The 10055-nt window shown below is 37.9% G+C and overlaps 1 pseudogene; it reads left to right on the top strand.

Annotated features, from left to right (window-relative positions):
- The first annotated feature begins 2667 nt into the window (after positions 1–2667).
- Positions 2668–6288, top strand: LOC148911563 (uncharacterized; annotated as a pseudogene).
- Positions 6289–10055: the final 3767 nt, after the last annotated feature.

A 10055-nucleotide genomic window follows, 5' to 3' on the forward strand; every position in this document is an offset into this window, starting at 1 on the left:
GGCCGTAGCCTAGTACAGAGCAGTATGTTCTACACAAAACACATGCTCAAACAAACTTATAGCAGTTTCTACACTCCACTGAGAAGAACCTTTCTTAAAATCGTAGCCTTAATAGGTTCTTATGTGGAGGGGCCTTAAAGTGAGATTTAGCCTAACAGGTTCTTAAAACCCAGGTTCTTATACGCGGGTTTTGCTCAGTCGCTTCGGTCACTGGTTCGAATGTAGAATGACATCAGTATTAATCTATTAAAACTACTGCTTCGATATATTTACAAGCATTGTTTATTTTCAATCTAATACCATTAAATTCTCAGCTGACTAGACGTTTGACTGACTAGATGGTTCAGAGCCCATGAAAATATTGTGCATTGAATATTTAATGCATGGAACACACAGCAATTGGTTCTGTGTAGCACAAGAATTTGGAGTTGGCGATTGGCGTGAAATGTTTTTCTTGTTGACTACTAAACCAAAATAACGGGGCCACAATAGCGGGGGTTTTAACAGTGAATGTGCCCCTGACTACAAGGGAAAATGTCTGATTTTAACACCACTCAAATGTTAAATTCCCCGGTATTTCGCAGGGGTCGGGGGGTGGGGTTTTCAATTGACTAGTGCATTAAATGTTCACTTGGACATATCTAAATTAATTGAATACCGACATTTTTACAAAATTAACCTAAAATCTTGGACTTAATTCGTATTTAATCACTTGTTTTGAACTAAGTTGTTCATTCCGTCGTGGTATATAAATTGTATTTTGACTATTTTCCTTAGTTAATCCGTCAAATGGGTAGGAATACTTGTTTTTCTCCTTTTTCCCCTTTTGCTTAACATTCAAAATTTTGCTTATTTTTGACACTAGAATGAATGTAAAAGTCAGGAAAAATAATAGTTTGTTCCAGCGTTTTATATTTTGCGAGCAGTGACGACTTGAATATTGACAATTTTCAATTGATAATAAATGTAAATTTAGTGATAACGGTGGTCCAGGATTTATGCGCTGTAAAAAAAATCATTTTGATGAATTTCGAGAAAATAAAGTCATTTTCATTACTTACTAGTAATTACCTTTCTATGGTAAAAGTTTGAGGAAAAACTATTTTCTGACCCGAAATGCAGTGGGCCGCTTTACAGAGACTGCCTCTTAAATAGTCATATTAATGATTTTGAGCTGAAATGTACCACATTTTGTTACAGGATTTTGCCGCACTTTATGATGTGACGACTAACCTATCTCCCACTACAGAAGACATCAATACCTTTCACAAAAAGGTAAAAGAATATTTAGTTATATTATTCTCATCATTTAAAATGGCCACAATACTTTAAAGTACTGTCAACTACTGTATATCAGTTTTCTCAATGGTTGTATCTCTATTAGACCTACATGTATTGCTACAAGCAATCTTACAGTATATTATATAAAATTTCATTGTCAGGTAAATGAATGGGCCAAGCTTCTCCTTAGCATGAAAAGTGAAGGCTATAACTGGACGAACCCCATCTCACCTTATATACATATCATGGTGTACCACATGCCGAAACTACTTGAGGAGTATTGTAGTCTTAAAATTTTTACAGGGCAAGGTATGGTAAACAAATGAATAATTAATTATTTAAAATTATTTAATTAAAATAATTCATATTGGATTTCTACATTTTATATACTGTAAATTTGTGTGAAATAACAAAATGTAATGTGTGCAAAATATGTAATAAAATATTTTATTACTCTTGTTTCCATAGAAACAACAATGCAGCCCACACTAGTTTAACCCAAGTTATCATCTCTTTTTAAATTTAAGGTGTAGAGAAAAAAAAATGATGTAATGAGGAAAGCATTCCATAGGTCTATCAACAGATGGGATGCTTGCAAGTCCCTTTTGCTTATTGATAAGAGACAAGAAAGTCTGCAAACAAGCACGAGACAAAAGAGGCCTTACCAAAAGCTCGATAAAAGGATTTGGGATCAAGGTGGCAAACTGTTAGTAGCAGGAAAATACAAAAGAATTTCTCAACCAGTGCTGGCAGAAGTTGAAACAGAGAATATAACTCCAACCATTTCCACAACTGTAGAAGTGCATACTGAAGATTCTTTAAAAAAAATGCTAAACTCACAGCTTAGAGTGTAGTGTGTCAGCTAAATGGGGAGAGACTGAACAAGAGAACACGTAGAAATATTCTTATTGACACAACTTTAACAAAACAATCCCAACAGTAACTGAACATTTTATAAACAAATTATGTTGAAATAGAGTACAAACACTACATATTTATAACTCTGTCCTGCAGAGTTTATAACACAGGCACCACGGAAACGGGGTGCTTTTGGGGGGGTTAAGCCCCCCCCAATAATTTAGCCGCCACTTTGAAAACGTTCGTCCAATTCATCTGGCGCTTCTCGAGAAAAAATAATAACTTTCACACTGAATATCACGCGTCCACTTTAAGCTTTAAAATAAATGTAATAATTGCCTATAAAGCGAGATAATCCGGCAATGATGAGCCGAAAGCTCAACTAGCTCATGGGTATATCCCAACCCCTCCCCTCAAATATGAAAAATGGAGACACGGAAGCGAGGCTTTACTTGCAGGCTGACTAGACCGTGTCAGTCTAGACGGCCGGTCGACAGAACACGTGCGATCGGAAACTCATGCTCAGTTATGTCGAAAAAACAGGAAAAAATAGGCGATTTTCTACAAAAAAGGTAAGATTTTATTATAGTATATCCTTTGATTTATTTTATTCACAAGTCTACCGAAGATTTTAGTTATCATTTTTGATTTGGTAGCCTGTTTCGTTTGGTTTTGCATTGCACTACGAACGAACCGGTTTGTTCGTTCAAATCTCTCCACTGCAAACAAATAAATCACACAACCTCTCTCTTCCTCGAGCATCATAAAAACTGACACAATGGCAGACGTGGTTCTCCAGCAGAGCCTGCAGAAATTTCCATAGACAGTTTAAAAGCAAAGATTTATTAAGATTTATTTGAGATAAGGATTTTCTCATTGTCGAGGACTTGTGTCAGCGAAGACTCGACTCGAAAAACAAACTCACGAGTCCCGTTTTATTTACAGTTTTTGTGGATCTCAATCATCCTGATAAAGCCTTCCCTTATGTTTGAAAATGAAGCTCGTTGAATACTTTTGTCAAAAATTCACATGCATCGCCAATCCGCTTGCAAACACTCACAAGCAAGGAATAATAATGCCCCTGCCTTTTGGTTTCAGGTCTGAGCCTGAAGTATCAGACGACCAGAGACCGGGACGACCAGAGGTTGCTCAGAGTGTGACTGAAGCTTCGGCTGTTGGCACTGTTCAAAGTGAAGGTATTTTTTATTTTCCATCGAATAGAAAATCTAACGGATTTTTCTTTTCTAAGGATAATATTTCCGAGATCGTAACCATTTGTGTATTGATAAATGTTAACCCGGCAACAAGTGCCACCGGCGAAAGAACATTTTCAATGGCTAGGAGGGTGAAGACGTGGCTAAGATCAACTATGACCCAGCAGCGGTTTAACAGCATCACCCTCCTCCATTTCCACAAAGAACGAACTGATAAGCTTTGCCTCACAGATGTAGCGAATGAGTTCCAGGAACGCAATGCAAACCGGAGGAGAAATTTTGGAGCCTTTCGTGCAGAAGTGTAAAATGACTGAGTAGCAATAAGGTATTATTTTCAGAATTTGTTTCAAGGTAAGCAATAGGCTCCGTGGCTAAAATTTCCTATGGTGTGCCATGATCATTCTCAGAGCAAGCGCAAAAAATCCTTTTTTGGACACGGTGTCCAATTTCAGATCTCCCCTCCCCCAAGTTGTCCCGTCCCGATTTAGTCCCCCCCCCCCATAGAAATTATGCTCCGCGGTGCCTGTAACATCTATATGTTATGTTTTCTAATACTTATTGTTAGCTTCTGTATCCACCTTTTTTCTGTTTTTGAACCAACCTTGTTGTACATTTGGCGTGATCGTGAAAGGAAAGGATGAAGTTGAATAGGATAAGTAATTTTTCGAACTGTCCCACGTCTTCTATAAGTCATATCCCATCCTAGGGGAAAGTATCTCCTTGGAAAGTTTTGAGCACTTAGTGCATACGTCTCTTTTGAACAGACTTTCCCCCTTCCACCAAAAATGTGCCTGAAAACAGCATGGTTGAAAATGATGGTGGTATCGGACTGAAGAGAGTATGTCAAGCCACCATCAATTGCATTTCTTATCAACTCGACATGGGCTAGCACAGGTTTAGGTTCAGTGTTTGGTTTTTCAAATGTTCTGCAATTAAGAAACATTATCTTAGCATATTTATAGGTACTCTTTGTTAATCATGTATACAACCAGTAATTACATGACATTTGTACGAAATCGTAAGGAATATAAGAATAAAAGCCAATGAAGATGTTAGTCAGAACTTACTCAATGACAGACTTGTGTAATATGTGTGATTCTATTTCCCACGAATTGTACTCGGAACCCCACGAGTCCCATTTAATTAGAAATTCTCTCTCGCTATCCTGCATGAAAGAACATACGCGTATTATTAAACAGCTCGTAGCTAGGAGGAAACGTGGAAAATCCCGATAGAGGAAACGACTTACAGCTTACTAAATTAGCTCATAAATTTTAGACTTATAAGCAAGTAAAAAAAATTGTTTATTTTGTTATAGTCTAGTAGTGATGGGCCTTCCCTTTGCTGGACAAAATAAATGTAGATGTAGAAAATGTAAGCGCTGTAAAACTCACCTTTTTCTGCCTGACGGCCAATATCTCCTCCACCTTGTAAACCCCCTGCGTTTTAAGCTTTTTTCTAGCCTTTAACTGTTTTTCGCTCCATTCGTCCGCCGTTGAAAACGAATGGAGTCGTTTATAAAATCATTCTTCACGTTTAGCCAACTTAGCCGCCATCATGAATTTTGAGACACGCTACCCGATATAACCGGAAGTTATGGGATTTCAACCAATCATGTCGCGATTAAAACAATTACATCGTTTGGAGCTCGTACTCATTCTTCCACACGGTCATGACCTATTTTTGAGGGCAATTGTACGCGATGGTATATCAATGACCGTAGTTTACGAGAACACTGAAAAATGTCCTGATCATCGACCACTAAAACAAGAGGTATGGCAAACTTCATCTAAAATTACTTTTATTTGTCAATAATGTCACAAAATAGTGCTTGGGACTATTTTATATGCAATTTATTTTTGTAACAATTTACTCTGACTTTGACATGACTGATAAAACATCTGTTAGCACCGCACCAGCTAATCCATCGAAAGAGAAAACCTGGATGGAAAAAATAACTAGGAGAGTAACAAAATTCATGGATGATTTAAATGTTCCTCAAAAAGATTTGGACACAATACAAACTTTAAGCTGTCAAGGATTAACAAACTTCATAACAGATTATTCATAACAGAAAAGTCTTAAGAGTTAATATTTTTGTACCAAGAGATGAGATGGTTGATAAACAGAAACAATCAAAAGAAGAACTAAAAGAAAGCCTTGAGCTAGCATTTTTTGAAAAGGATGAAAGGGTGGCAGGATATGTAAATGTTTCCAAAGCCTTAATTTGGTTTCTGTCTCACGAAGGAACAAACAATGCTATTCCAATGCCAAATGACAAACTGATTGTTTATGCCTACACTGATCCATTTCCATCGGATGCTCTGGAGCAAATCCTTTTCTGGAGAAACATCAATTAGACTGAAAATTGTAGAGCCCAACAATTTAATGTCTACCATAATAACCATATGCCAATGGCTTGGACCTGATGACTATTTCCATGTAGGTACATTTGGTAGTTTGGTCTTCAGCCAGCTGAAGCAGTTGAAGGAAATAGTACATCCGGTGTTAAACAAAAAAGTTCAAGTTATTATGGGTGGCCTTGCTGATGAAGCAAGTAGGAGTACCAGCACCGGGATGTCTTCACAGGCTGCTATGTATCCCGTAACAGAGGCTCCTGAACACAGGTCCCAGCTTGGAGATATGACAACCATTTGTCCAGAAACCATACGAACTGTCGAGAAAGCAGAAGAAATGTCAGATGAGTTCAGCAAATGGTTAGGAGACAGGAAACCAAATATAAACAACAGAAGAAAATTTGCAAAGTTACATTATGGCTACACAGGGAGAAGGAATGCCACGGATTGATTTAAAAGATTTTTATCCAGGGACTATGCACAAGTGCTTAAGGGCAACAGAGACCATACCTAGACGTCTGTTATCGCAGACAGCATCAATGCAAAAGAGAAATGGTTTAGAGAAGTCCAAAAAGTAGCCAGAAAGGTTACTGAAACATGGGATGAGAAATTTGATCAAGTTGGAGTCTTGGCATTCTATAAGCAAGCTCCAGAACTACTAGCGAATGCTGGTTTTGAAGGCATCAAACTTGATGTATTTTCTGAGTTCTGTTCAAACCTACACAGCCTGTTTCACACAGTACTATACACCCCATTCGAAACTACTCGCTCAACTTATGATTTTAATGCACGTGTCCTGCTGGGCATTAATTTCATTCTTATCTTTGGAACTCTGTCTGTCACTGCAACTATAACACATTTAGTTGCTTACATGGGTTACTATATCGGCAAAGCTCTGCTTGATGGAAAGCTGGGCAGACTGCCGTTATCACTGAACAATTTTAGCGATGGCCTTATGGAGACAAAGAACAAGGAGGGTAAACTAGGAAATTACATTTATAGTGGAGGTAAAACAGGAGAATCAGGAAAAGTGGAGTATCAGAAGCGAGTCTTTGAACAGCAGTTCTGTAATGCATGGATCAGAATTTCAACAGCTGAAGACAATGAGAAAACATCGTCATCTCACAAAGCAAAAAAGAAGCTAATGACAGAAGGTCAATCAAGTTACTGTAAAAAACAAGAGGTATACAAACATGACTTTAGAACAAATAATATATACATTGCTTCGATAGCTTATTTTAGAATGTGATATCTGGAAATTTAATTCTTAGCAATTTTGTAATTTTTTAAATTTTGATTAAAAATATAATAATTTTATGTCCTAAAACAGCATGTATGTTTTCAAGAAGTGGGAAAACTTTACCATGATAATGTTGAGACACAAGTCGAAATACAGGAACAGGTAAGTATACTTAGCTTTAATAATATCTTAGCCCTTTGCTTTCAGTTTTGATGCTAATCAATGAAATATTTGCGTAGAGAGACTGTGTTTTGGCACACGATTAAGTAACTTTTTTCCCCTAAAAGCATATCCTTGAGATCTTTAACTGTTTGGTTTTATATAGGTCATTGAGGAGAAAATTGAAAACCTCAAAATAAATCCCAAAGTGCAAGAAAACTATTCAGATATAGAGACTCTGAAGGAAAGCCTATTGTACTCTGGAAATCAAGGCAGATGTGATGATTCTACGAAGATGATCACAGTAGTGGCACTCAATATCGAAATGAAAACATACATCCAAATGTTAGAGGAACAGTCCACATATCAAGCTTTCACACATCTAACCTAGGTAACAAAGCCAAAGAAAAATATAAGGATGACGAAAGAGTAACTCTTGATATTATTCGCTTGAAATCTTCCAGCCATCAAAAATTAACTATACAATTGCGTTCTGTGATGGGATGTGAACTGAGTACAGACAAGCTAACTGTCGATGTGTCTGAGACTCCTGTTTTACAAGTTAAGGATGGGAAACTTTGGAAGACACTACTAATACAGAGCTCAATGGATGACTCGCCTAAGGTTGAACGATCGTTAGCTTCCCTGCAAGGACCATGGTGGATTCACCTTGTCGCCAAGCCAATTTCTTCTATTTGTAGTACAAGACGTCATGATTTCCAGTCCTTACTGTCAACGCATCCACTCCTTCAAAGCGCTCTTCGAGGCGGAATTCAGATGCAATACTAGGGGGTTCCACAACAGCAAAACCTACACGAATCATTTCCATTGATTCAAGACCCGACACTCGTTCGAGCAGCACAGATCGCTGTTTCAACTTTACTCGATAGAAAGAATGACCTAGAGGCAGCTAATAACATTTTTAGCAGGTTTTTCCCGAAGTTTCAGTTCCTTATGAGCCAAAGACAAGGCAAAGAAGAATAAAAACACGAAACTCCTGTGAACCTACTCGCATTCGTGAACGCCAGAATCATCACACGCTTTTCTCAAGCCATTCAATCGTCTTATATATATATATATATACATATAAACAGCGAAATTCTATGTAGATAATATAAGAAATATTCCAGTGTGTTGTAAACTCTATTTTCTATCATAAATCCGTAAAATCCGTCAGAAATCCCTTCCGAGCTTCGTCGAACCACGTGTATTTTTCTTGAAAGAGGACTGAGAACGAGGGCCGCTCGACTGAAATTCAAAACGCCCATGATTGGTCAGTTCGCGCACTCTCCGGACATCTGATACGTTATTTGGGAAATTATTCGAATCATCTTTTCATTTTCTGAACAACCATCAGTCTGAAATTTCCTGTGGTACGTCCTTCAAAGAAATGACACTTTCCAATAATAACGGAACTTTGTTGATGTTTTTTCGATAATGTTTTTTTGACCAAAAAGTCATGATTTTAATAATTTCAAATTGTAACATGAGGTTATATTAAAGGCCTATTTGAAATGATCGAGTGATCTGTTTTGTTATTTGATTGCTGATATCGGATTACGCGTGCACAATAGTCAATCATGACCTATAACTTTCTTCTTGACAGTGGGTTATACGAATTCCCGACCAGAACAATAGTCAATCATGACGTATGACCCTCCTGGCTCGGGTTTTGAGTTGTATAGAGCTCCTCATGTGACAAAAAAAGCGCTAAGTACTCGTTGTTTGGTTCAAATAGGCCTTAAATTGTAACTTTAAAATTAAGATTTACACTGCATTTGCAATATCATAAACAACTTAATTCAAATGATGATTTTGCTTTCTTCTCTTTCTTAGAGAATTCTTCTGTCGGATAAGCTCATTTTCGAAACTCAGAGTTCACAAAAGAGCTTAATTATAGAACACCATCGATGAAGAACTTCATGACAGAAACGCAAAATGAACAAATTGATGACAACGCTGTCGGGCAACCTACTAATTTTATTCAGATTACGATATTTATCAAGCCGTCGGGCATATTGGCAAGAACGTTAACAGGAAAGGAAAGGCAGTATGTGTCCCTAACAAAGATACAGCTATTAGTGCAGAGAGCGAATTGGTCGACGTGAAGGAATATGGTCTTATTTGGCTAAGCCATTTGGTTGAAACTCAAAGAGTTCACAAAAGAGCTTAATCATAGAACACCATCGATGAAGAACTTCATGACAGAAACGCAAAATGAACAAATTGATGACAACGCTGTCGGGCAACCTACTAATTTCTTCAGATTACGATATTTATCAAGCCGTCGGGCATATTGGCAAGAACGCTAACAGGAAAGGAAAGGCGGTATGGGTCCTTAACAAAGGTACAGCTATTAGTGCAGAGGGCGAATTGGTCGACTTAAAGGAATATGGTCTCATTTGGCTAAGCCATTTGGTTGACACCGAATACATGGACTTGCTCAAAAGTATCACGCATGCAAGGTTTACCTCTCCTTAGGGACGCAATATTTTGATATTATGCGCCATTTCCTAGGGGAAACTATTCACACATTAACAGAGAGAATGTTTTCAAATCTCAATGCAAGTCTTCACGACTTTCTTAAGTACGAATCTCCAGCCATCAGCGATGAACCTGGACCATCTACAGTCATCTGTGATAAACCGGGACCATCTACAGCCATCAGCGATGAACCTGTACCACCTACAGCCATCACTGATGAACCTGGATCATCTACAGCCATCACTGTTGAACCTGGATCATCTACAGCCATCACTGATGAACCTGGAACATCTACAGCCATCACTGATGAAGCCAAGAGAAGGAACTTCCTGCCTCAGTTTTATCTGCTCTCGTCTTCAGCCATAGTAGCTAATTACCTGGAGGTCAGTGGATCTATATTTTCTTTGTACTAGGATAGACAATTCATGTTTCCGACTCCACTTAGTTACCATTGCTAAGTCC

Source organism: Actinia tenebrosa, unplaced genomic scaffold (genome assembly GCF_029948245.1).
Source record: "Actinia tenebrosa isolate PJP-AT-01 unplaced genomic scaffold, QUT_ActTen_1.0 PGA_scaffold13__45_contigs__length_12533684, whole genome shotgun sequence".
Taxonomy (NCBI): domain Eukaryota; kingdom Metazoa; phylum Cnidaria; class Anthozoa; order Actiniaria; family Actiniidae; genus Actinia; species Actinia tenebrosa.